The sequence below is a fragment of the Odocoileus virginianus genome, chromosome 22 (assembly GCF_023699985.2).
Source record: "Odocoileus virginianus isolate 20LAN1187 ecotype Illinois chromosome 22, Ovbor_1.2, whole genome shotgun sequence".
NCBI lineage: Eukaryota > Metazoa > Chordata > Mammalia > Artiodactyla > Cervidae > Odocoileus > Odocoileus virginianus.
In genome coordinates this window covers 26,597,474-26,625,195 of record NC_069695.1, presented here as the reverse complement: position 1 = coordinate 26,625,195, position 27,722 = coordinate 26,597,474, and the positions used below count along the sequence as shown (strand labels likewise).

The following is a 27,722-nucleotide window of genomic DNA, read 5'->3' as shown; positions in this document are numbered from 1 at the left end:
TGTCACTAAACAAATTTCTTTAAATAAAGGCCTATAAAAATCCAATTCAATTGTGCATGGAGCACCATTAAGTTCAAATGCTGCAATAGTAAAAGTCAAGATTAACTTAACCTTTTAAAAAGATTCTATTACAGGCTAAGCCACACTGGCATGGGGAGGACTTTGTGTTAGTTCTGTGTCCTGAAAAGATTGGAAAATGGCAAATGTAGTGTACCTTGAAGCCTGTGGGTGTCCTGGAGTCCGGTTACCATTTCCCCCTCCCTGGAGCAGATCGCTCCAGCTGTGGAGGCCCCAGGACACTGCACAGCTCTGCAACCTACAGTTTTGGCGGCCTGGGCAGCTACATTACCTCCCCCTGCCCCCAAGGCTTTTGAAGTGGCGACAGGAAACAGCAGCTCTGTTGGCCCCACTCCCTCCAAGGCAGTTTTCTTGGTCTCAGAGTGTGTTAAAACACTACCAGATCCAAAAGGTATCAGGTTTATGGTGGTATAATATCACCTTAGATTTTGGTGACATTAGGAAGAAAAGGAAAAGACAGAAAAAACATTCAGACCTTTTTCATAGCATCACAAGATTATTCATCAGAAGAGAGTCTTGGTCACCTATTTCAAATTCCCATCTATTGTCTCCTGTTCTCCTCTGTCTCCGATCAGACAATTCAAATGGTAGAGAAGCCCACCACCACCTAGAGAAACATGTGTCTCGTTATGGGATAGATAGTTCTAACTGCTGGAAATATCTGCCTTCTGTGGAGACAAATTCTGCCTTCCAAAGACTTACATCATTTGTATCTATTAAGTCATGTGTGCTGCATGCTCAGTCGCTAAGTTGTGTCTGACTCTTTGTGATCCCGTGGGCTGTAGCCTGCCAGGCTGCTCTGTCCATGGGATATCCCAGGCAAGAGCACTGGAGTGAGTTACACTTCTTCATGGGATCTTCCCAACCCAGGGCTTGAACGCAGGTCTCATGTGTCTCCTGCATTAGCAAATGGAATTTTTACTACTGAGCCACCTGGGAAGCCTATTGGGTCATTGGAACCAGTGGAAAATATGTCTCCACATTCAACTGCCACGCAGCTTTTCAAATATTTAAAGATAGTCATGATAATAATAACAAAAGCTCTTATCACTTCCTGAGTGGCAGTACTGTACCAGATATCTTACGTCTGTAACTGGATGGAGATAATGTCCTTCAGCTGAACCCCTCAAGAGACGAGCAATAGATGTGTTTGCATGGGAAACTTGATAGCACTTGAGATGGGGAGCCAATGATGAGATTCTGAGATCTCAAAGGCCACACTCTGGACAGAAATATGTTTGCTATGGAGAATGGATTCGCTACATGAGTGGATCTCTGTTTCAAGGACTCCAAGTTTGATTTTTTCAAGTTAAGAATAGGAACTGGGAGAGGATGTCTTGTTCTCATAGAAGAAGGGAAAGGAATGTGAAGACTGTGTCCTGATTGTTGTTCTTGTTCAGTTGCTCAGTCGTATCTGACTCTTTGCGACCCCATGGACTGCAGTACACCAGGCTTCCCTGTCCTTCACTATTTCCCAGACTTTGCTCAAACTCATGTCCATTGAATAGATGATACCATCCAACCATCTCGTCCTCTGTCATCCCCTTCTCCTCCTGCCCTGATCTTTCTCAGAATCAGGATCTTTTCCAATGAGTCAGCTCTTCACGGCAGGTGACCAAAGTATTGGAGGTTCAGCTTCAGCATCAGTCCTTCCAATGAATATTAAAGGTTGATTTCCTTTAGGATTGAGTGGAGTCAATGATCCTGGAGTCAAAGTGTCTGGAGGGATGGAGAAAAGCGAGCCTGCCCGCGGGAAGAATTACCCACCCCATGCCCTGCCCACTACATTCCCACTCATCCCTCTTTTGGCACAGTGGTGGTCTTTGCAGAGAACATCAGTGTAGGGAGGAGGCTTACAACATTTTTCTCTGGGAGGTGTGCAGTGTGATTTCTTCATTCATCTTTGTTGTTGTTGTTTAGTCACTCAGTTGTGTCCAGCTCTTTTGTGACTCCATGGACTGTAGCCTGCCAGTCTCCTCTGTCCAAGGGATTTCCTGGGCAAGAATACTGGAGTGGTTGCCATTTTCTCCTCCAGGGATCTTCCCCTCCCAGGGAATGCAGGTGGATTCTTTACCAAGGAAAACTCAGTCCTCATTCATCTATTGGATCAGATCTCCAGTGAAATCTACTTAACTCACCAATGCTTTCCATGTGAGTAGATTTTGCGGGGAATTCAAAGAGATGCTCATGAGATCTGCCTTCAGAGGCATTTAGACCAGACCCTGGAGAGACTGACATGGGAGCCAGAAGAGAGGGTAAGCCAATCACTATATTATTCAAGAGATGATATTGCTACTTTTTCTATGAGGCTCTTAGGAGTCAGAAAACTTGAGTAACTTTCCCAGAGTGGGACTGAGTCTACTTGGGCTTTTCACTATACACCACCTCATCACATGTCCCCTGTTGGCTTACGTTTTCTAAGGTTCACTTTCTAGTGACATTTTCCTCAACATTTTCTCATGACATACTTTCCAGATCTGTTCTTTATGTACTTTCTGGCAAGGAAACTGTTCAGGGTTCCCACTTCCAGTGGCAGTAATGCAGCAATGCATGTTACACATTTATTAATTCAACCCAAGATATTTTTCAACATGTTTGGAGATTTTTTTTTTTTTTTGCATAAAACAGGTTTTCCCCATCTTTCCTTATTTATACACAACTGATATTTTATAACATATTTTATTATTCTGACTACTTAAGTAATGCATATTTGGAAATTCCCTGGCAGTCCAGTGGTTTAGAACACCATGCTTTCACTGCTAAAGGTGAGGGTTCAGTCCTTGGTCAGGGAACTAAGACCCCACAAGCCAGGTGGCATGGCCAAAAAATTAAAAAAATTAAAAATTAAACAAAATGAAGTCATGAATATTTCTTACAGACAGACAGAATTTTGAAATTATGAAAACATTAAGAAAAACTAGCTCCAACAATTATGGATTAATACTTAACTAATAACAATTAATAATTTTTGATGTTTGGGACACAATCTTTCAGTCTTTTGAATGCATGTATGTACAGTTTTTCTAGTCTGACTCTAAATGCTGTACCTAACATTTACCATGTGTAAGTTGTTTTGATTATTTAGGCTTCTGACTACAATTTATCAAAATAAACTTGAATCCTTATGTTTCCCTTTATTTTCTTTGCTAACCTACAACAGAAGCCTATAGCACTGAATCCCTTCATCATCTCTCTTCCAGAGGTTGCGTCTCCCTCTCTCTCATCATGTGACCACATCGCTTCTCAGCTCTCACCTGAACCAGCTATACTTTTGACACAGTTGATTGCTGTTGCCTTGGTCTCAGATCTCTTGATCATGATTCTTTTCTTACTTCATTGGCCACAAATTCTCACTCTCCTTCCCTCTCTTTCTCATCTTCACAAATGCCTCCAGGTTCAATTTGTGATCTCCTCTGTTTTCTTTCACTTCCTTCCCCCTAGGTGAGCTCCTCAAGCCACCCTTCTTGAAATACCATCTATGCACCCATGAATCCTCCATTTACATCTCTACCACCCTTCTACCCTGAATCCTCCCATACTACTCCTCTGCCTGGTTGACATCTCTTGGATGTTGTAGGACATCTCAAATGCCTTATTGAAACGTAGCTGCCTTGTCACCTTAATATTCTCTGATGTATAAGTCTCATAATCCTATGTAGAAAGAAAATAATATTTATTTGACCTGGCTTGTTCCATAGGAACCCACCTTAGAAATTTTTCTAGACATCAGACTTCCCATTCAGTTCTCAATAGTGCCCACTTGTTTCCTCTTCCTGAAATTAAGCAGCAGCAGCAGCAGACATGTGTTCAGTTTTTTGACACCTGTGTCATTGTCTGTGATTTCTCAGAGCAAATGGTAAGAACACATCCTCAATTTATTTTGGTAATTCAGTATATAAGTCTTCTGAGCTCATTGAAGGCGACGAGCAGATCATCTCTTAACTCCTAGCCTGCTAGAACATCAGTTGGCAGGAATTTAAGTGGGGGAATAGTGGAGGGTGCAGAAAAAGAGAAAGGGTATTTTCCTTGGCAAATAATAGAAAGCAGAATGAAAGTTTAGTAGCTGTTTTCTGTCATCTGTCCACTTTATACCATCTTCCTTGTGTTATGATCCAATACTGTCCCTGTTTTTCTTGAGCTTTAAAGAGTTTGTTCTTGTCTTCAGTTTGTTTTGTGAGCCTCAGCTCTGCCTGGGTTTTAGCTTTCCTCATAAAATTCCCTCAAGTTGAGCCATTTTGCATTAAAAATCAATCCTTCGTATTTTTCATCTTTTGTTCATAGTTTTTTACAAAAACGTAAGGTCCTCAGAGAGTTTCCTATATAATCACATTGATAAGTTTGCTGGATAGAAACCAGGATGTCCAGTTAAATTTGAATTTCAGATAAGCAGCAAATGATTTTCAGTATAAATATATCCTATGCAATATTTGGGATGTGCTTGTACTAAAAATCATTGTTTATCTTAAATATCAAATTTAACTGAGCATTCTGTAATTTATTTGCTAAATCTGACAAGTTTGCATGTTGATCTTTTCCTTTGGTTTGCTTCAGTTTTAAACAGTTTCAGCCTTACTTATTCACTTGAATTGCAATAATAGTAAAAGTTTTAGCTTTGGAAAATTTCCATTTCTCTTGAGTTGGGTTTGTACTTTGCTTTATATCATTTAAGGTACCTTATTGTACTAGTCTGCTCAGGCTGCCATAACAAAACACCACAAACTCAGTGACTTAACAGCATTTATTATTTCACAGTTCTGGAGGCTGGAAGCCCATGATCAAGCTACCAGCAAATTCATTCCTGGTGAGAGCTTATTCCCTGGTTTGACTTCTTTCGATGGCCTTTAGTGTGTGCTCTCAAGAAAATTATCCACTTTTTTTCTGGATTGTTTCTAGTTTGCTTTTATAAATTCTCAGGTATATGTCTTCCCTCATGAACTCAAAATTAACATGGTCACTTTCTGGCCACTTTCAGGTCTCTGAAAGAAAGAGTATTAAAGCAGGAGCAACTCACCAGGCAGTAGGCAAAGTACTTTATATGTCGTATTTAATCCCTACAAGATCCACAAGAGATAAGGTATTAGTCAGAGTTCTTCAGAAAGAAAGGAACCAATAGAATGTAGATAGATAGATATTATGAGGGATTACCTCACAGAATTATGGAGGCAGAGAGGTCACACACCTGCAGGCAGCAAACTGCAAGCCCAGGTAAGCTGGTGGTGTAATTCCAGTCCATACCCCAAAGCCTGAGAACCAGGGTAGCCAGTGCTGGAAGTCCTAGTCTGAATCTGAAGGTCTGAGAACCAGGATTGCCATATCCAAGCACAAGAGAACATGAATTTACCAGCCCAACCGGAGTGGAAAGTCACCCATTCCTCTGCCTTTATGTTCTGTTTGGGGCCACATCAGTCTACTGATTCAAAGCAAATCCAAAGAAAATCTCTTCACAGTACCTTCACAGACACACCCAGAAATAATGTTTTACCAGCTATCTGGGCATCCCTTCACTCAGTCAAATTGACACGTAAAATTCACCTACACAGTGTCTTCATTTGAGTTCTCCTATAGACAGACTCTAATTTTGCCTTAGATGTAGATGCAGGAAGTTCATATAGGAAGTGATCCATGATGTACAAGAGAAGTACTGGAAAAGCAATTCAAGAAAAGGAGAAAAGCTAGTGAAGGGTATGGAGTGAGTGGGGTCCCTCTGTGGGCATCTGGGCTCAGTCCCAGTGGGGACTCTCTGAGGAACAGTGTGGAATAGGCTTCAGAATTGTTCCCCTGGAAAGCCTGCAGGTTGGGGCATTTATCCTCTGCCTCCTACCTTCCTTCATTGTTTAAGGGCAGCCCTCAGGCACTAACTTTTCTCGAGGCCAAAATGCTCCAGTGGCTCCTGAGAAAGCCTTCAGTTACAGCCAGACTCTGTCCAGGCTGTCAGAGCCCTTCTTGAGAGCACTGTTTCCCTATCTAGGGTGCCTTCCTGGTGCTTTAGGTAGGAAGCATGCCATCTCCAGAAGCAAAAGGAGAATTGGGACAACAGGATATGAAAGTACGGTGGATCCTAACAGTCCCTGCTATAAGTTGTTGTTGTTGTTGTTCTGTTGCTAAGTTGTGTCCAACTCTTGTGATCCCATGGACATCAGCATGCCAGGCTTACCTGTCCTTCACTATATCCAGTCAGTAATGCTATCCAACCATCTTATTGTCTGCTGCCCCCTTCTCATTTTGCTTTCAATCTTTCCCAGCATCCGGGTCTTTTCCAATGAGTCAGCTCTTTGTATCTGGTGGCCAACGCATTGGAGCTTCAGCAACAGTCCTTTCAATGAATGTTCAGAGTTAATTTCCTTTAGGATTGACTAGTGTGATCTCCTTGCCACACAAGGGATTCTCAAGAGTCTTCTCCAATTAATGTCTCCACCATGCTCTGGGTTTCCTCATGGAACTTACTCTCTAACAGTTTAGAAGTGTTAAATAATTAATCTTAGGTCACGAAAGTAATGAGTGATAAAGCTGAAATTCCAACACAGGTCAGTCTGATTCCACTTCACCATTCAACCTTTCTTCTATTAACTTATATCTGTTACTAGATTTTGGAGTTATAAGGACACTAGAGGTCACTAAATTGGCTATCAGACTTTATAAATAGGAATTGAGACCAAGAGAATGTATGTGCCTATATAGCAAGTTTACTTGACACATGTGAAAGAGAACAGGGACTAAAACAGATCTTCTGATCGCCATTCTAGTATCAAGTGTAAGTATAATCCTTTATTATGTCCCCTAGAAACTCTCCTTGTAATTTCCATTTTTTAACAGATTTATTAAAGCTAAATTGTATAAATAAACTACAGAAGTACAGCTTGATATTTTCACACACCATGTATACCCATGATCAATAAACAGCAATCAACATAATGAGCATATTATACACCCCCTAAAGTTTCCTCCTGTTATCTCTTTCCTCCCCAATATCCCTAATCATCTTCAATTTCCAACAAATAGCAATGTGCTTTCTGTCACTAGAGATTAACCTAAATAAATGAAATCATACAGTATACTCTAATATTGCCTGGTCTCCTTCAATCAGTATAGTTATTTTGATATTGAACAGACTATTCAACAAAAATACACATGTTGTGTATCATTTTTGTTGAATAGTCTGTTCAATATTTTTGCCCATTTCTAAAACTGAGAACCAATTCCATAACTGACACAATCATTTTGCTGTTTGTTTTTTGTTGAATCTACTTCATTTTGTTGATCTTTACTCTTTTTCTGGATTCATTTGTAATAAATGATTTTTTTAATGATTTCATTATATCTCCTCTGTTGGCATATTAGTTACACTTCGTTTCATTATTTTAACTAGCACTTTAGGGTTTATTATATATGTCATCTTCTTCTAAGTGATATTCTGCCACTCATGTAAAAAACTTAAAATAGCATTTTTCTATTTCTCTCCTCCTGACATTTATGTTATAAATGTTATGCATTTTATATTTATATTTATCTTAAAACCCAACATTCAATTACCTTGTATAGAGATTCAAATGAGTAAAAATCATGTATGTTTAACAAGTAGTAATCATTTCTAGTGTTCTTTATTTCATTATGTAGGTTCATATTTCTATATAGCAACATTTCCTTCTACCTAAAAGACTTTTATGTAGGTGTGCTGTTTATATATTTCTGAAAATGTCATTTTACTTTTGCTTTTTGAAGACATTTTTGCTGGCTATAGAATTCTAGGTTGGCAGCTTTATCTTTCATGCATTAGAATTATTGCTTCAATATAAGTACATACTGTCTTCTCACTTCTCTTTAATGTGAAGTATACTTTCATCCATATTTGTTTCTCAATACAATTTTTGTTTTATTACTAGATTTGAGCAATTTTATTGTGAAGTACCTTGTTGTATTTAACTTGGTATTCTTGTCTTTAGGATTCATGGAGCTTCATGAACTTGTGGCTTTATGGGTTTATAAAATTTGGAAAACTTTCAACCATTATTTCTTCAAATATTTTTCTGTAGTCTCCACTCTTCTCTCCTCTGAAGATTCGAATGACATGAAGCCTCTTGAAGTTTTCCCACAGCTCAATGATGCTCTGATCACTTTTTAAAATGTTCTTTTCCTCTGTTTTTATTACTATATCATCAAATTTGCTAATCTTTTCTTCTCTGATGTCTGCCACAAACCCCACCCACTGCAGTTTTAAATCTTATACTTTATAATAGTCATCTTTGGAAGTTTGAGTTGGGTTGTTTTTTTATATCTTCTTGTCTCTATTTAACTTTTTAATCATATAGAATAAATATTTAATAACTATTTTAATATTCCTATCCACTTATTATAAATATCTGTGTCAGTTCTGAGTTAGTTTTAATTGAGTGACTGATTTCCTCATTTTTCATAAATTATATTTTTCTGCTTCTTTGCATGCCTGGTAGTTTTTCACTTGATTCCAGACAATAAATTTTGCCTTTTTGAGTGCTCGATATTTTGCATTCCTAAAATATTCTCGAGTTTTGTTCTGGAATGCAGCTAAACTGCTTGCCAACAGCTTCGTACTGTCAGCTCTTGCAGTGAAGATTTTGTTAGGTGGGACTGGAATAGTGCTCAGTGTGTAGTTTATTATTCCTCACTACTGAGATAAGACCTTTCTTTGTATTCAACCCAGTATTCTGTGAACCTTGAGGTTTTCCCACCTGACTGGTGAGACCAACCTCTGTTTCCATCCTGTGTGAGCACAGAGCTCTGTTTCCTTTAATCCAACAGTTCTCAACTAAGGAAATTTTGCTTTATGTGGGACATTTGCCTTGCAAGGTCTAGAGACATTTTTGGTTGTCACAAGAAACTGGAGGGGAGGTGGGTGCTATTAGATCTAGTGAATAGAGGCCAAGGGTGCTGCTAAACATTCTGCAAAACACAGGATGCATCCACAACAAAGACTTATTATGCAAAATGTCGATGGCACTGGAATTGAGAAATCATGCTCTAATCCTTTCAGGTGACTCACACCAGTCTTCTAGAATTCCTTCACATGCCTGTGCTAATCACTGTTCTCAAAGGGGACCCTCTGTAGACTCTGGAGTTCTTCTCTGCAAAGCTCTCTCCTTTCCTATACACCAAGTGTGGGCCTACATGCTCAGCTGTGTCCAACTCTTTGTAACCCTATGGACTGTAGCCCACCTGGCTCCTCTGTCCATAGGATTTTCCAGGCAAGAATACTGGAGTGGGTTACCATTTCCTCCTCCAAGGGATCGTCGAGACACAGGGATCAAACCTGTGACTCCTGTGTCTCCTGCATTGCAGGTGGATTCTTTACCACTGAGCAATCAGGGAAGTCTATACACTATAACTACCTTATTCTGCCCAGGTAGCTTTAGTTTATAGGAGACTTGGTTTGTCTCTTTAATGCAGGAAGCCTTCTGGATCTGCCTTGGTTCCTTCTCCCTGGACCAAGGTTTAGAAACTTGCTCAAGGCAGTAAGATGGGGAGAACTTAGGCTCACTATTGATTTCTCATCTGTCAGGATCACTGTCCTTTGCTGCCTGATGGCCAGTGTCTCACAAACTGTTGTTTCATATATTTTGTTCATTTTTGTTGTCATTTCTGGTGGGAGAGTAAATCCCTATTACTCCTTCTTGGCCATAAGCTCAAGTCCTCTTTAAATGTAGTTCACCTTTTGGCTTACAAGTATGCTATAGAGGATTGGTTACTGTGGAAGTACATAGTAATCTGACTATATGTGTGCCCAAGAGCACCTGTATGTGCACCATATACTGATACACAGACCCTGCACTAATAAGATATGAGCTCACCTTCCTCTGCACTGTTCTTTCTGCTTCTGGGATTCTTTGATGGGTCCTGAATTTTTAAAGTAGTTTACCCAACAAGTACTTTAAAATTTCAAAAAGTAAAATGCCCTTGGCCTAAGAATTCATATTCCAGTTGTAAGTTTTATTTGATGGTAAATGGCTGAAATAGATGCCCTGGAGAGAACTGGTCCTTTTGGCAGCACTGGCCTTAGGCAAAATTGTTAAGTAGGTGAAATATATCTTCAGGGAGCTCCCAAATTCTCCTGCTTACCCTCCCCTATTCCAGAGCCCTTGAGTTCTCTCCTCTAATGCCAGAGCATGTGCTGATTTCAATTTTTTTAAACATTTGGTTGTCAGGGATTGATAACTTTTCACTCTTCTACAGGCTGATAAATTTTCACTCTTCTACAGATATTTGCATTTCATAGACAGCAAACCTTTAAGGCAGCTAGCTATAATTGATTGTAACTCCTTTGATTGGAAACAGCTGCTTATAGATAACACTGTGTTGAGAAGGTGACTCAGCGGAAAAGAACAAAGATTGATTAGTGATGTCTGCACATACAAACATAGGAGGTAAGAAATTTCCCATCCCTTCCCTAATGTAGAAGTGTTCATTCTACTGGAAAATTTCCAAGCACTAGAAATCGAGTATAAAAAAGACTTCAGAGAACAATGGAAACTCATTAATGACCTTGCAATCAGCCCAAATAGGGCTGTTGTATGGCATCACATAAAAAGTTGAGGTTGCTTTTTCTAAGTGTAACAAGAATCTAGTGAAATATCATAAATAGAATATAATGCCATGGAGATCTTTTATACTGATCCTTCAGGCCTTAGAGACTATTCCTTTTTGTTCACACTTTACCTTTTAACCATCTTCTTTAGGGTTCATAGAGTAACCCATGCAAAGTAAGCATTTCCAGAACTAGTAAAGTATTTCTCTCACACATTACTGCCTTAATGAACTGAAAGATCCTCTAAAGCCCCAGATGTTTCACTTATTTATTTCTAAGCTATTTGGTGCCATATAAAATAGCAAACACCTTCTAAAGTAGAGAGGAATTCACTTATTTCTGTTTATCTTTCCATAACATGAAGAAATGAGGTACATACTGTCATCAATGATACAGAGTTTTATGGAAAAAAATAAATATACTAGATTAATCTTTTTAAAAGTTTCCTGTGAAGGTAAAGTTTGGAAAGGAAATTGGCAGAGTGCTTACTAGTACATACCAGGCACTGTGCTCCATTCTTATATATATTGTCTCATTAATCCTAGTGGTTCAGTGGTTAAGAATCCATCTGCCAATGCAGGAGACAGAGGTTCAATCCATGGTTCAGGAAGACCCCGCGGAGAAGGAAATGGCAACCCACTCCAGTATTCTTGCCTGGGAAATCCCATGAACAGAGGGACCTGGTGGGCTATATATAGTCTATGGGGTTGTGAAAGAGTCGGACACAACTTAGTGACTAAACAACAACAAGACAGAATCATAGTATCATCCCACCACTACATGCCATCTGAATGTCTCAACATCCCACTGACCTACAAGTGTATGAATAAGACCACGATGATATTAATACCTATATGGTGTTGGTTCAGAGGCTCCATCTGCAATTTGAGGTCCTCAGTGCTTTTTTAAACTGGCCTTTGGGAGTTTCTGGAAGCATCTCTTCACTACGGTCATGATTAGGCACCTCATGTACTCTTGCTTCAGCATCCAGAGAGGTACCCTCTGCCAGCCCGCCCCCTGGGGATGGCCTTGTGCCATTGCTCTGCTCTCATGGCCTTTCTTGGGAATGTGGTTTCTCTGCCTAAAATGCCTTTCCTGGTGCTCTCACATCACATACCCCCAGTCACTAAATGATACCAGATTTCCTTCAGTCTTCCACCCTGCTGAAGACCCATGCACCCTTGCAAGAATGGAAGGAATATTTTTCTTCTCAACTTCCAATAGGCATTTTGTGCTTCACTCTCTGAACTACACAGCTTGTTCTCCAAGTAAAAAAAAAAAAAATTCTCTTTGAAAACAACTCCCTCAGCTTCTGCCTACAGTTGCTCAGGGTCCCCTGTCGCTCTTTCTTTAAATCCTGTCACTCAAGGCAATTCAAAGTTCCCAGGGTTAGGCTTCATGGCATCTTATGCAATACATACCTCAGCAAGATCTGAGCTGTTAGGAGTTGAGGCTGGAAAGAAACTTCCATCAAGACTGTGACTGTTGCTTTTCTAGAGGCTGCAACCTTTGCATTTGTAAGCTGGGTTGTCGCCTGTGAATATAGCATTGGAGTTGTGGCATTGTCCTTCCCTGAGGTGGTGGTGGTTGTTGTTGTTTAGTTGCTAAGTCATGTCCAACTCTTTGCGACCCCATGGACTACAGCACACCAGGCTTCCCTGTCCTTCATGTCTCCCGGAATTTGCTCAAACTCATATCCATTGAGTTGATGATGCCATCCAATCATCTCATCCTCTGTCTCCCTCTTCTCCTGCCCTCAATTGGTCACACTTCTGGAAGCTCTATTCACTGCCAACAAGGTGGGCTTTCATGATCTCCTCTCTGCAAAACCAATACCCATGCAGTGATGGCTCACCACACCCACGGAACTCCTCTCTTCCCAGGACACAGATTTCTTCTCACCCAGAACTGTTATGAATCTGTGTTCACGGACATGTTCACACTGGATGTCAGCAGCCAGTGAGCTTGACTTTTGCATTCAACCCACAGAGAGAGAAGAAAGCTCAGAGAGAATGTTTTATATCCCAAAATAAAAAAAATTCTGATTCAATAGAGTTGGAAAAAATCCACACATCCATTGCATGATTTTCTAAAACTTCATAGTGGGTATGTCAAGAGTTTGATAATTTTTCAGATATGTTGGTGGAACTCTTTGAATATACTCTTCAAGGTAATAATTAATTCCCTACAGAGGGCACTCATTTAAAAAAGTCATGCTACTGAAGAGGAAAGAAAATAATAAAAAGCCAGGAAATCACCACATAAGCTAGCTGACAGTTAAATCTTTTGGAAGTTTGTACAAGAAAATGAGGGTTTTGCGTGTAGGTCACTGATTAAGAATTTGATCTGCTAGAGAAGAGTCAGATACCTTGAAGTCCCACTGAAATATGTCCCGGGTGATTATCATGCAATGCCTATGTTAGAAAGAGATCTGTTCCCCTCACCTGTAGAGAAACATTCTCGCACAAACAGGAGTACAAAATGGCCACTGACGTTGTCAAATGTAACATGAGGAACCATCAGAATCTCTGGGACCATCAGATTCTTCTCCTTCCTCCTCTCCACCTCCTCACACTCTTCTTACTTGTGGCTTAAAAAAATACGATATCCTGATGCTCCTGCTAATATGCTTATAAAGACACACTTCAAGTGTGGTTCTCAGGGAGCAGTTTGTGGGAGACTAACAGATACCCTTTCTCTTCTCTGCTCAGATGGTACTCCTTCCTGCATTCTCAGAGTAAGAGAGATGTGCTTTTTTCCTCTGCAGTTTCACTTTACAGAGAAATAAAAAGAGCCAATTTTGTCTTGGGTCTTAAAGAGTGAATGGCCCTGTAATTTTGAAGTTGGTGACTTTTTTCCTTTGGCTCTACCAGCCATTATTGGAACAGGATAAGTTCTTTTCATTTTTCATTCTTCCTACTTTAGAAGTTAGGGACTTCCTCGGTCACTAATATAACCAACTCTGTCTTCTCTTTTAGCTTCATTCCTAGCTCTGTTGAAACTTCAGGATTTATACCAATATTACAGACAGAGAGGATAACTGTGTGAAGGATTAAGGATCTGCCTTCCTCCTTGAAAGGATGGAAGGAAGTGTATGTGGGTGAATATATGGATAAGTTTGAACCCCAGAGTGAAGATAGATTCTCAATTGCTATAGTTTGTGCCAATGAAGATTTTTTAAATATAATTTTTGTCTTGTCTTTTATATCTTGTTTTCTGCTTTTACCTTATAGTGATTAATTGGATTTATTGCCCCTTTATTTTGATCATATATCATTTCAAATCCATGGGGTGGGGTAAAGCAAGTGGCTCAGATGGTGAAGAATCTGCCTGCAATGCAGGAGACCTGGGTTTGATCCCTGGGTCGGGAAGATCCCCTGGAAAAGGGAATGGCAACCCGCTCCAGTATTCTTGCCTGGAGAATTCCATGGACAGAAGAGCCTGGTGGGCTACAGTCCATGGGGTCACAAAGAGTAGGACATGACTGGGTGACTGACACTTTCACTTTTCATAAAAGAATTAATTTAGAGAAGGGGGAATTGGGAGGCAGGAAGTGGCAAGAGCTTAGATGTTCAGCCCATGTTCTTCTCTCCCTCTTGGATGCATCATGGTTGCCAGTACAGCAGTCACAAGTTCCTCCTGCCAGGGGTCCTTCCTACCCCTCCAAGTTCTTACTCCATGGGTTATACCCTTGAGATACCAATTCCTTGAAAACACCATATCAAATAAGATAACTGATTCTAGATGGTGATGACCCTAACTCAATGGTTTAAACAATAGTAATATTTACCATCTCTTGTGGGTCTTCCCAGGTGGTGCTAGTGGTAAAGAACCCATCTGCAATGCAAGAGATGTGGGTTCGATCCCTGGGTTGGGAAGATCCCCTGGAGAAGGGCATTCTTGCCACTCCAGTATTCTTGCCTGGAGAATCCCATGGACAGAGGAGTCTGGTGGGCTACTGTCCACCGAGAAGCACATAGTTGGACACAGCTGAAGCAACTTAGCGTGGCACCATCTCTTGTAATAAGAAGTCTGGCCAGAAAGGGGCTTCTTGGTTGGCATAATTGGAAGCTCAATAAATTCAGTGATACAGATTCTTCTCTCTGATAAAGTTCTTCCCTATCATATCCTCAGCTTTGACTTGACTTTAAAACTAATTTCCCACATTGTCATCAAATAGCTGTAGCAGCTTGGAGACAGGAAAAGGACCAAAGTCTTCTGATGTCTTCTTAAGAGTGAGGCAAGCTCTCCCCGGGATTCCCAGGAAATCTCACCTTCCGTCTCATGCATGAGACTTGGGTCACAGCCCACCCTCAAACTGGGATTACCTTGAGATCCTGGAACTATGCACAGTTCACCCCAAGCTGAGGATTGGGCCATCAGTGCTGAAAGCTGGTGTCTCAAAACTGTCAGGCTTCCACTAACAAGGCTGATGTGAGAAATGGACAGAGCAAAGACAACAAAGTACATCTGCTGTGCATGGACATTAGGAAAGAAATCAAGCCAAACAAAATCTAAGTAAATTCTCCCATCTATCACCGGTGCTTCCTCTCCCCAAAGGTAGCCAACTTAGCAGTTTCTTGCATATCTATCTTTCATGAAAAATCTTAATTTATATAATGTGCTCAGTCTCTCAGTTGTGTCTGACTCCTTATGACCCCATTGACTGTGGCCAGCCAGACTCCTCTGTCCGTGGAATTTCCCAGGCAAGAGTACTGTAGTGGGTTGCCATTTCCTTTTCCAAGGGATCTTTCCGACCCAGGGATCAAACACACCTCTTTTGTGTCTCCTGAAAACCCCAATTTATATAATAAATTTATATAATAAAATTGTTTATATAATAAGGAAAATCTTTATAATCTCCATACATATGCAACTACCATTAAGTATGTACATAAGTGAAATCCTACTTACACAGGTTTAAATATCTCTAAGATCTTTCATATCAGTCCACACAGATTTGCAATATATTATTAATGTGTTGTAATATTTCATCATATGATTTAATCCTGATTTACTTAGTCAATCCCCTGTAATGGATACTTAGATCATTTCCAGGTTTTGTTGCTAAAATTTTTAATATTAAAGAAGATGCTTTATTGGGCCTTGCTAGACAATTAACTAGTTTTATTTTGAAAATATAATCACCATATGAATTTCTTATGGTGGAACTGCTTGGTCATTTAAATTTTTAATCTATATTTCTAACTTGCTCTTCAAAAAGGAGGCATTCATTTATATTCACTCCAACAGTACAGGAAGGTGTTTATTTGCCACAGTCTCGTCAACCCTGGATATGATCATATTTAGTTTCTCTCAATATTTTAGATGAAAATTGTATCTTCCTAGAATTGTACTAATTTTAAGTAATTTCATGTCTGCTCCTCTCACTTCTCTCTACTGACTTCGATAGTTTTCCTTTGCTCTTATGCCTAGGTTTGCAGTTTTAATGTGGTCTGTGTGCAGCTGCATGACTGGCCCCTGCTTAGAACTCCAGGGTCCTTTCATCTGCTTTCTCACAAGTTCTCCACATTCCAAGCCACAGGCCTCCTCTATGTGAGTTGGAGGACATGATCCTTTTACCCTTTGAGGTCTTGGCTCATGGTGATTTCTTTGCCTGGAACACTAACCTCTCCTCCTGACCTCACTCACACCTATTCAGTTCTAGCTGTCTATATCTGTGCCACATGCTCACTCATGTCTGATTCTTTGTGACCTCATCAGCTGTAACCTATCAAGCTTCTCTGTCCATGGGACTCTCCGAGGCAAGAATACTGGAGTGGGTTGCCATTTTGCTGCCTACCTTCAACTCATTCTGAACATTTCACCCCTGATGCCACCTCTTCAGGGAGGGCTTACCCAGATACCTAGTCTAATTAGGTTCTCCTTGTTATATGTTCTCTTTATACTTAATAGTGCATAGTCATTGCCCTAAATAACTATACAGTATAATGTTTATGCATTGGAGAAGGAAATGGCAACCCATTCCAGTGTTCTTGCCTGGAGAATCCCAGGGACAGGGGAGCCTGGCGGGCTGCTATCTATAGGGTCGCACAGAGTTGGACATGACTGAAGCGACTTAGCAGCAGCAGCACGTTTATGCAGTTATCTTTTAAAATGTCTGTCTCCCTCACTAGACCACAGTCTCCAAGAAGCACATCTGTCCTGTGGGGCTGCTGCATTCTCCATGCCCAGCACAGTACCAGGCATACACACATCCTGAAACATGGACCATCAAGTGAGAACAGTGAGGGGACGAGGACTGAAGGAAGCTCAAAAGACTTGGGGAAAAATCTGCTAGAATCTATATGCAAGTGCTAAGGAAATGTTTCCATCAGAAACTCCTCTTAAAGCTTTCTGTGAGCTGGACCTTCATTGAGTGCCTTTGGGTCTATAGTGACTCTGGATATATATAGTGACTCTGGCTCTGCTAGCTGCTCGGTCATGTCCGACTCTCTGGGACCCCACAGACTGTAGCCTGCCAGGGTCCCCTGTTCATGGGATTTCCCAGGCAGGAGTACTGGAGTGGCTAGCCATTCCCTTCTCCTGGGGTTCTTCCCAACCCGGGGATCGAACCCAGGTCTCCTGCATGGCAGGCAGATTCTTTACCATCTGAGCCAGCAGGGATGAGGACAAATCTGAGTCCAGAAGAACTACCCAGGCTAGGAGACTACAGCATAAAGTAGGTGTTAATTGTTGTTTACTAGCAAGTTGAAAAGAGGTGTCATTTTATTGTATAATTCAAATTAGCTTCCATCGTTTCAACTCCATTCTGCAGGAGGAAGCAAAAGCTTATTTTTGCCCAATTTGTGTTCTCATCTCCTTTCAGGAGTTTGCTGAGCTCCAAGTGGGCTTTCCTTGTAGCTTAGTTGGTAAAGAATCCGCCTGCAATGCAGGAGACCTGGGTTTGATTCCCGGGTCGGGAAGATCCCCTGGAGAAGGAACTGGCAACCCACTCCAGTATTTTTGCCTGGAGAATCCCCACGGACAGAGCAGCCTGGCAGGCTACAGTTCATAGCGTCGCAAGAGTTGGACATAGCTTAGCGATTAAACCACCAAGGGGCTTATGGGGATGGACTCATGGGGTTCTTGAGACATCTGCCCCCTTTCTCATTTGATTATGAGCACCACAGTGATCATCACTATCACATCCCATTACCACTGGCAGCCCCTCTTCTAGCCGGGCAACGACTACCAAGAATATCTTGCCTAATGGCAGAGCGCAGAAATGCCCTCTGGGCTCTTTATGGCCCCAACCAACCTAGAGCTGGCAGGCAGCCACTCCCTCTCTAGGCTCTTGCAGAGTCCAATGTGGGGTGCGGTCTGCCAGGAAGGAGGGTGTGGAGTTTCTCTGCCCTCCTGGTGCCCACACTTGCCAAGCCCCTCTCTCTGATATCCATCGAGCTCTCTGTTCCCCTCCAGCTTTCCTCCTTTCCACAGACTGAAGACGTCTTTTTCTCAACCCAAAGGAAAATACCTGTTTTTCTAAATCTGATGCTTTACCACTGTCTCGATCTTCTAAATTCTCCAAGAGTTTTGGCTTTTTGAATTAAAAAAAAAAAAAAAAAGCCAGAAACTCGGTGTCTTCTTTCTTCTTTATACCCCGTCATACCCTTCCTCTGAGACCATGAACTCAGGCCAATAACCTGCTGGACAGCGGTGTGAGGGCAGTCTGGGGAGGGAAAGGGGGAGCTTGGGGGAAAAAGGAAATAAAACAAAACACTGGCTACTCTTTCAAAAATATTATCCTGTCTTCCATTTCCAGGAGGCGGCAATTAACACACTAAATGCAGCAGAGAAGCTGAGAAGAGCGTACTTAAAGATCTTCAGGTTTCTTTCCATTAGCGAATGACAGAAACAACAAAAAAACACCTTTTATGGTGGATGGATAAATGTGGAAGCCAGATTGATAGAGGTTAAAGGGGTCAAAGAGATTCTTCTTTCACACACCCTAACTCTCCTTTGTAATCTATTTCATTCGGTTTCACTTCCATGAAGATGAAAAAGACAGTACAAAGCAATGTTTCTTTGCTTGTTTCTGCCAATTTTCTGTAGAATAAAAGATAACAACATTCAAACAATATCGAGGCCAAAAAAGAGGATACAAATCCTGCATGGAAAAGAGTACAAATTATTCAGAGTGGTGGTTCGGTGGTAAAGAAGCTACTTGCCAATGCTAAAGACCAGGGTTCGATCCCTGGGTCAGGAAGATTCCCTGGAGAAGAAAATGGCAAACCACTCCAGTTTCCTTGCCTGGGGAATCCCATCAAGAGGGAAGCCTGGTGGGCTACAGTCCACAGGGTCATAAAGAGTTAGACATGACCAAGCAACTGAAGAACAGCAATTGTTCAGTACAATCACATATAAAAATATATTTAGCAATTAAAAAAATATGGTTAATTGATCCAGTGAGAACTATGGTTCTTCTGAAGTCATTAAAAATGCACCAAATAAATGAGCCTTTAATCAAACTTTTAAAAAAGGCATCTTTCACCACATAGCCCAAGAAATCACTGAAAGTTTTTGTTTCTAAAGTACACACCAAGCATGTGTAGCATTTTTACTTGAATTTAGCAAACATTTATTAAATGTTTAAGCTTCTACTATATACTGTGTGTAATATTTTCACATTGTTGTCTCATTTAATCTCTGCCATAATCCAGTAAAGATGGTATTATTATTCCCACTTTTTAGGGGGAGACCCTGAGGCTTAGAGAGTTTAAGGAATTTGCCCAAATCACATAGATAAAAAGCAGTGAACCACTATTCAACATTGGGTTTTCTATCTCCAATTTCAGAGTACATTCCACCATATTATTCATACAATATCAGTAATGTGGTGGTCTGTGAAAGCAGGATTTCAGGTGAGTCTATTTAAAAAAAAAAATCAAAGTAAGAACAGAGTAAGGGACGACTGCTTGATAAAGACCTTTGAGAGTTTAAGGAGAAAGAGAATTTGAGCGTAGCTTCAGAATGAAGGGACTTGAGGAGGTCTTTATGAAAGGCAGTGGTTCTCAAATCACCCACCACAACCACCTGGAGGGCTGGTAATAAATAGGACTGTAGGACTCCACTCATGAATTCTGAGCAAAGATCTAGAGGTAAGATCAAGAATTTGCATCTCTAGGCAGTTTCCAGATGGCGCAATGCTTCTGGTTAAGAGACTAGAGAAACACTGTTTTGAAAAATGAAACATTTGCCTGTTTGAAAAGAAGAATGAAGCGGTTAGTCAATATAGAGAAATGGACTAAAGATGCTGAGGAGTGTCCTAGAGAGCAGAGGTGGTGGGAGAGGACAGAACAGTTTCAGTTGAGGACACCAGCTTAAAAATGAGGACTAAGACCCATTCATCTGAGAAAGAAGAGAAAAGCAAAGATGAATGTTGAGTCAGAAGGGCTGGAGAGGAGAGGGGATGTAGATGCTCACTCAATTTGTATTGTGGGTTCATTGGTTGTTTTTAAGTGTTGATATCAGGAAAGGTAGGACTTCCCAGGTGGCACTAGTGGTAAAGAACCTGCCTGCCAATAGAGGGGACCCAATCCCTGGGTTGGGAAGATCCCCTGGAGGAGGGCATGGCAGCTGATTCCAGTAATCCTGCCTGGAGAATCCCATGGACAGAGGAGCCTGGCAGGCTACAGTCCACAGGGTCGCACAGAGTCAGACACAACTGAAGTGACTTAGCACATAGCAGGAAAGGTAAAATTGTCTCCCTAGGTGGGTAGAATTCCTCCACAGAGTGGGGAGGGCTCAGAAATGAAAAGAGTGGATGTGTGCTGGGAATCTTCAGGGGCTGAAGTTTAGGGAAACATCCCAGGGGCCTCCTCTCCGTGAGCTCGCACAGACCTGGCTGCATCCCGAGAGAATAGGGTGCATTATTTACTACACTTATTTTACCCTAGGGTGTGAGTGGTTCATTCTGTGAATCAGCGTGACTGCCTAAGAGGTAGCTGATAATAACGATTTGTCTGTGATTGCGTTTCCGGAAGAGAGCAGCGTTTGATTCAGTAGACTGAGTAAAGAGACGCGCCCTCAGTGATGTGGGTGGGCATCATCCAATCCATCGAGGGCCCGAATGGAGCGAAAAAGCAAAGGAAGAAAAAATTCTCTCTCGCTTCTTGACCTGGAGCATCTGTCTTTTCCTGCCCTCTGTGATTGGAGCTTCTGGTTCTCCGGTATTTGAACTAGCACTGAATTATATCATAGGCTTTCCTGGTTCTCCAGCCTGCAGATGCCAGATCGTGGTACTTCTTGTCCTCCATAACTGCCTCAGCCAGTTCCTATAATTAAAATATCCCACTGGGTCTGTGTGTCTGGAGAACCCTGACTAATATATAGAAATCATCTTCACTGACACTGATTTCAGGTATATGTTCAGCCATTTCTTTTTCACTCACCCATTAAAAATGAGATCAGGGAACATCACTTACAAATGAGATTAACTCACTTTAAACAGTAGACATAGGAAAAAGGGAACGTCTAAACCAATGCTTTTTATCATCACTTACACATGTGCATCTGCAAACACAAGACCCAGGCTCACAGCCCAGTCTGACATAGAAGCTGTGTGTGCAGTGATCATCAATGTGTGAGAGGTCAGGCTTCCCGGGGTGGGAAGGTGAAGGGCAGAGGAGTGATGTTCGTTAAGCAGCTTCATCTCTATGACAATGCACTTACCCCTGGAAATTTCCTGTAGTCCTCAGTCACCCACTGTTTGGACCTATTACAGAGATGCTTCCACACGGATGCTCAATAAACATTGGTGAGTGTTATCATTCTACTAGTATTTGGTGAACAACTGCTCAGTTTCAGGAAGAGTTATAAGCCCTGGAACAAAGTATAAGTAAAGTATTGTCCCTGTTTTGGAACAGCCCAATGTCATGGAGGGGACAATACATAAAAGAAATAATTGTAAAACAACACGTGCCTGGCAGGGGAAGGTGACATTTGATTTTGAGGGGAGACATGAAGAAAGATCAGAAGTTCTGCAGATACATAAAGGAACAGCCTTAGCCATGGGCAAGGAGTTAATGGAATGTTTGAGGATCAGACACATTTATTTCTTGGGGGAGATGGAAAAATCAACCTTTCTTGACCATCTTTGACTTCTAGAATGGTACTGGAAGTCTTGTGTATGTGACCTCACTTATTAAGCACAACAACCTCGTGAATCCATCTTAAAGAAGGGGAGATTCTGTGTTTAGTCACTCAGTCATGTCCAATGCTGTGAGCCCATGGATTGTAGCCCGCTAGCCTGCTCTGTCTATGGAATTCTCCAGGTGAGAACACTGGAGTGGGTTGCTATGCCCTCCTCCAGGGGATCTTTCCCACCTAGAGATCGAACTTGGGTCTTCTGCATTGTGGGTGGACACTTTACTGCCTGAGTCATCAAGAAAGCCCAAAGATTCTAAGATGTTCCAAAGGTATAGGAAGTCAGAGGAGCCCAGACCTGGAACAGAAGCCTCTAACAGCTTCTCTGGAAGAAAAGCTAAGAAATATACCCAAGTGTCTTATCTTTCTGTGCTTTCATTTCTTTATCTGACAATTGAGAAACCAAAATTTGCCTTGAAGTGTTGTTGTGACTTTGGCTCCCTCATAAAGTGTCTTGTCCCTTCTCCCGCACCCTGTTATGCTCAGGGAATTGGAGCTATGTCTTCTCTTTCTTCTCTTCTCCTCCTTCTCCTTCCTCTTATTCCTCTTCCTCTCCTACTTCCTCTCCTCCTTCCTCCTCCTCTCCCTTTCCTACTCTTCATCTTGTTCCTCCTCCTTCTCCTTTTCCCTCTTCTTCTTCCTTTCCTTCTCCCTCTTCTTCTATTGCTGTAAACTTGTCAAAGGTGATGCAGTTAAGATGAGAGCTGTGATTCAGACCAAAGTTCCTTTAGACTCTAGATATCCTGCCTGCCCAAAGCGTGTGTTTGTTCCTGCTCTGCTCTTCAGCTGTCTGTTTAAAGAATAAATGAGTATAACACTTGTCACTGACCTTATCCCCTGGTGGGAGGCATCATGATTTACTAGAAAGGGAATGAGTTTGGAAATGTGACAGATCTAGAGTTGAGTCACCATTTCATCACTTACAAGTTGTTAAGTTGTGTGACTTTGGGCAAATGTGGACAAATACCCCCCACCCCATCTTTTTGCTTATCTGCAGAATGGCAGGTAGCCCGGCAGACTTGGGGCAAAAACAACTGAGGTCACACCCGTGCAGAATCTGGCTCGGCAAATGAAAAAGTCCTCTTGTCTTCACTAGGTTTATCCAGAAACTTCTACTCTGGCTTTTTCTGAACCCTCCTTACAGGAAGTGGACTGTACTCCGAAGGAAGGTTCCAGTTCAATCATGGTTAGAAATGATGCTAACCCATTTGGAGAGTGGTTACATTTTCATTCCTGTGGGATTCTTCGTGTATGTGTCTCAAGGTAGTTGATGAAACAAAGGAGAGCCTCCTTCATCCTTTCTTATGCCTACTGTCAATATTGTTCTAAGATTCAAAAGGGACTAGAGAAGCTTCTAGATAATTGACTTTCATGAACATTATGCTAGTGGCATCAATTCTAAAGGTCTGATTAAGATTGGGCTGCATGTTAAGAGTGGTAAACATTACACCCAGATGGGTACTAGTAATGCCTGCTAGTTATTCCAAAGACTCTAGTCAGTTTCTCCGGTACTCAATAACTTGACTTTATCTTCAGACAAACTGTACATTTACTGATCCTTAGGTAATAGAAATTGAAGAGGATTCAGGACAGCACTATTTTGTCTACTGGACAATTAATGTGTGCTTATATCATCAGTCCCATGAAAGCTGGGGAAGTGTGGAAAGCCTTTGCCCAATAAGAAGAAGCAAAGGGTATCCAATTATATTTCTCTGAATGTGCCCAAATGTTTCAAGGAAATGTTCTGACAGGCCATGTACTTCAAGACTTGAGATCATTTGAAATTCTTTAAACTTTCCTCCTTTTCAAGTGAAAATTGTCATATATTTATCACCTTATATCTTCTGATAAGTAATGTTCAAATATCAAAACTGAGTTTTGTTTTTTATTCTTAGATAAGAAACTATAGAATAAAAACATAAAGATATCTTTAGTAATAGGAAATATACATAATAACATGATGGAGGCTATGTTTCTTTTACTGGGAAAGATATTTTAGAAATAGAAAAAAAATACCATGAAATCTTAGCAAAATTGTTTATGGGGTAAATTAGTCCTCGACTCAGGTATGATTTGTTGACTAAATGAGGTAACTGTGACAAGTGTATATTAACTTGCATGCTTAATTTTTAAAAAACAACATAGAATCCAGGGAGCTAAGATGATTTAAATCCCTTTAAGTAATGAGAGAAAAAGCTTTTATTCTTCTTGTGTTCTCTCTTCTTATACAAATGCTTCAAATAATTTCCTGGATAATGTTCATCTGAGCATCTGTCTACATAATAATTTTAATAAATTTCTAAAGACCGAGCCCCAAGCCAATGGAAGACAGGTTGTAATGCCGGGTCCACACTGACAGCTCATCAGAACAGGCCAACCTCCGTTTTCTGCTTGGATGTCATCGTTCTGTGACTATGAAAGCATAAAACTGGAGACTGCTCCAGCAGGTCATTGTCGCTACAACTTGCTCAAACAGAAATAAAACAGCTTTTCATGCTTATTGATCTTGGACTTTTTGCCATTTTTATGCTCTGTTGACCTGAAGCTCGGTAAGGATGTATTTTGTAAAAAGAGCTGAAAGTTTTCTTTCTCAGTAGATGAGATATTTCACATTTTGGCTGCAGGTGAAAAAAGCAACTTCATTTTTTTTTTCCAGATGCATTCTCTGTGACTTTAAAAGAATAGTTGATCTTTAAGTAACACATGCGATATTAGTTTTTCCATTTTACAATAATCACATTATTGCAGACATTTTAATAGCTGTAGAGGTTGCTATGTTTTAACATGATTCATGGTCCCTGACAGCACTGTGTCTGAAAATCCCCCAGGAATGCAAAATACAAAACTCCACACACGTTCAAATTTTACTGCCTGCAGCTAAAAGAAGGGAAAGAACTTAAAACTGTTGAAACCCTTCAACTTTAAAAGCATTAATAGATGGTCCCAGGGGATTAAATCTAAATCTTAATGTGTAAAAATCAAGTTAATAACCAGAGAGATTAATATGGCTGCATTTGATTATTGTGATAATGCAAACAATTAGTACTGCTAAAGTGAGATGTATTAGTCTCCCCCAGCCCCTCACTTCAGCAAGGCACTGGAAACAAATGGAAATAAAACATTTGACTTGAAGGTCTTCTGTTGGGTTTTTGTGGAGCTTTTTTTTTTCACTCCTTTGTCTTCCCTTTACTGTAGCAGACTCATTTTTGAAATTTTATTTCAGATTAGAATCATCGAATCTTTTCATTTTGAAATTGTATTTTCTATCAACAAATGGCAATGATCAAACATCATTGAGCTCACACTGTCAGAAAATTATTCATGTGCACTTCCTAGATATCAATTAGTTTATAAATCTTCAAGATAAATGAAAACAGAAGACTGTTTTCTGAGGGGAGGGGGTGGTCTGAGGAGGAAAGGATGTGAATAGGGAAAGGTACCATGTGAGGCATATGCCATTCAGTTTTCATTTCTTACGGTTTCTCAGGAGGTGATAACTGGCACCTTTATAATTGTTTCAGCTCCACATGGCATTTTTCTTCATGGCAGTTTCCTGAGAAAGCAGGAGATACCAGGCATACTTGCCTGGGAGTAGACTGCGCCCTCTTTTCAGACAGGTTCCTACCCTTTCCTTCATCTCCTACCAGACAGAAAAATGGGTTGCAGGTTGATGGACAGTGGGAAAGAAATCTCTGTAAACAAAGGAGTCAGCTTGAAAGGAGTAAGTCTGGCCCTGTGAATAAATGGATCAGACGGTGTGACAACAATTAACAGATTCTAGACAGATATTGGTTCATCAACTGAAATTGAAGGAAAGAAAGATAAGACTTATTTTGAAATGCCAGATATAAAACCTTGTGAAACCTCAGCAATAAGCAGGCATTATAATAAGTACAAGTCCATCTGAAACAGAATCATATGTGTATATATATACATATATATGTGTATATTTATATATATATATTGGGGGGCTGGATATGTTTTAGATTCTCAGAATTTTAAAACCTATTTTGGTCTTTAAAGGTGAAATAAAGGTAAAATGAATGAAGAGTTAATACGATGTATTTCGAAGTAAATGAAACAAAGGCAGTGCAGAGAACGGGCATTTTAGTGATTTATTTGGGGGAGGGGCTCAGACGTGTTCTGGCCTATGTCACTTGAAACCTTTTATTTGGCTTCTCAGTTCAGATCTGTGTTGTGCATCAAATGGGTGTCCCATTCGTTATTTCTGTTTAAGCAGCGTCTGCAGGGAATTCCAAGGGACCATTTAATAAACTGCAGCAACAATGGAATATTTGTTCACGTTTCTTCAGCAAAGTATCTGAGAAAAGTGTGTTCAGAGGTAGGGAGTGGGTAGCTGTCAGTAGCTGCTGCTCCCTGAGCCTGGCAGCCTCGTGACAGTTACTAATATCAGCAGATTTAATGTGTTTAGTCTAGTTGTAGGGTTTGTGATGTGTTTTTGATTTCCTGCTTCAGAAATGCATTTTGGCTAGAAAACAGTGAGGCACACAATTCTCTTTCTTACCATACTACCATTAGGAAATTGTTACCTTTGTACCCTATTTATATTACATAATAAGTTACCTACATGCTGTCTAAGATTCTTACTTCTTGGTTATTCAATTAGTGTGTGAACCCCAGCAGAAGGTAATGAGCGAGGCACGTGAGCTTAGCAGATGCCCTTCCCTACACCTAGGCTGTGTTCAGATTCACAAAACGCATTTTCCTTTTATGTCTCACTGATGCTCCAGTTTGTCTTGATTCTCTAGGGACTGCGAAATTGCCTCATTGTCTTTTAAAATCCTTAACTCTCTCCCTTGTTTTAGAACCAATTTGGAAAAGAATATACACACCACTGGCAAAACCTGAACAGGGTACTTTTGATGTTCCTCTATATACAGTGAGTGGTTTATGCATGTTTCTTTTCCTTGCTATTCTAAAAGATTCTGTCCCTTCCTTTTAAAAGTATCAATTTAAAGACTTCAAAGAGGCAGGAAAAAAAGCCCCTCTTGTTGGGCTCTTGCACTCTTCAGGGTTTTCACTTTTGTCTTAACTTCGGCTTATTTTTCTGTTTCATGCTTTGTGATCGTCAAATTCCATTTCTAACAGAGTTTTACTTTGTGGTGCATTATGTAAGGAAAGCTTGGGATGCAGGATGGAATTACTATTATTTTGAAGTTTAGAAGTCAGATTTCTTTGAACTAATGTTGTTCAGCAACCATACATGGATAATTCTACTTGTTCTTAATTTGGTGCTGGAAAAATAGATTGAAGAGAGATAGTTAAGAATTTTGTTAGGGTGTAGTTGTACTTTTTTTGTCTTTGCTTTTAAATTTTGTTTTACTCTCAAAATTTTTAAATTAATATGCTTATGTCCACTTTTCATAGATCAGTATATAAGTAAACAGAAATTCCAGAAAATATGTTGAAAACTGTTAATGTACAAGAGAAGATTTTGCCTCCTCCTCTCAAGAACATCCCCTGAACTAGTAACCACTCAAAAATCTAAATGGATATACAATAATTACATATTAATAAAGCAATGACAACTAACTTTTTTTAAATTTAGAAACTGTAAGAATATTTTATAGAAAGTACGGAAAATGGGGGGCATTGCATATATTCACTGCAATTCAGAGACATTTAAAATCACTACGTATTTCCTTCATCCTACTCGAAAGAGCATCAGTTTTCACGTTAGGAACATACTTTGTATTTTGTTATCACAGAGTTCAGAATGAAGAGATCTTGTTTCTTTAAAACAGAGGTCCTAAAATTAAGCGTGCCTGAAGGGGAACTGGGGGCACCGCGGGTCCGTCTCCCAGTCGCCAGGTCAGTCGGCTGCTGGGATACACCCATGTTTCCAGGCACAAGAGGGTTTCCTGCTGTTTTTCCAGGAGTGACCTAGAAGGAGGTTAATGATTCCAAAGAAGGACTCTCC

The 27,722-nt window shown here is 40.6% G+C and overlaps 1 long non-coding RNA gene and 1 other non-coding gene across 2 annotated transcripts; one reads left to right on the top strand and one right to left on the bottom strand.

Moving 5' to 3' along the window:
• The first annotated feature begins 5,241 nt into the window (after positions 1–5,241).
• On the top strand, positions 5,242–18,720 carry LOC110140485 (uncharacterized). Its single transcript, XR_002314757.2, has 4 exons — positions 5,242–5,283; positions 10,384–10,472; positions 16,070–16,189; positions 18,399–18,720. It is a non-coding gene; the product is annotated as an uncharacterized lncRNA (long non-coding RNA).
• Positions 17,189–17,260, bottom strand: TRNAG-GCC (transfer RNA glycine (anticodon GCC)). Its single transcript has one exon. It is a non-coding gene; the product is annotated as a tRNA-Gly (tRNA).
• Positions 18,721–27,722: the final 9,002 nt, after the last annotated feature.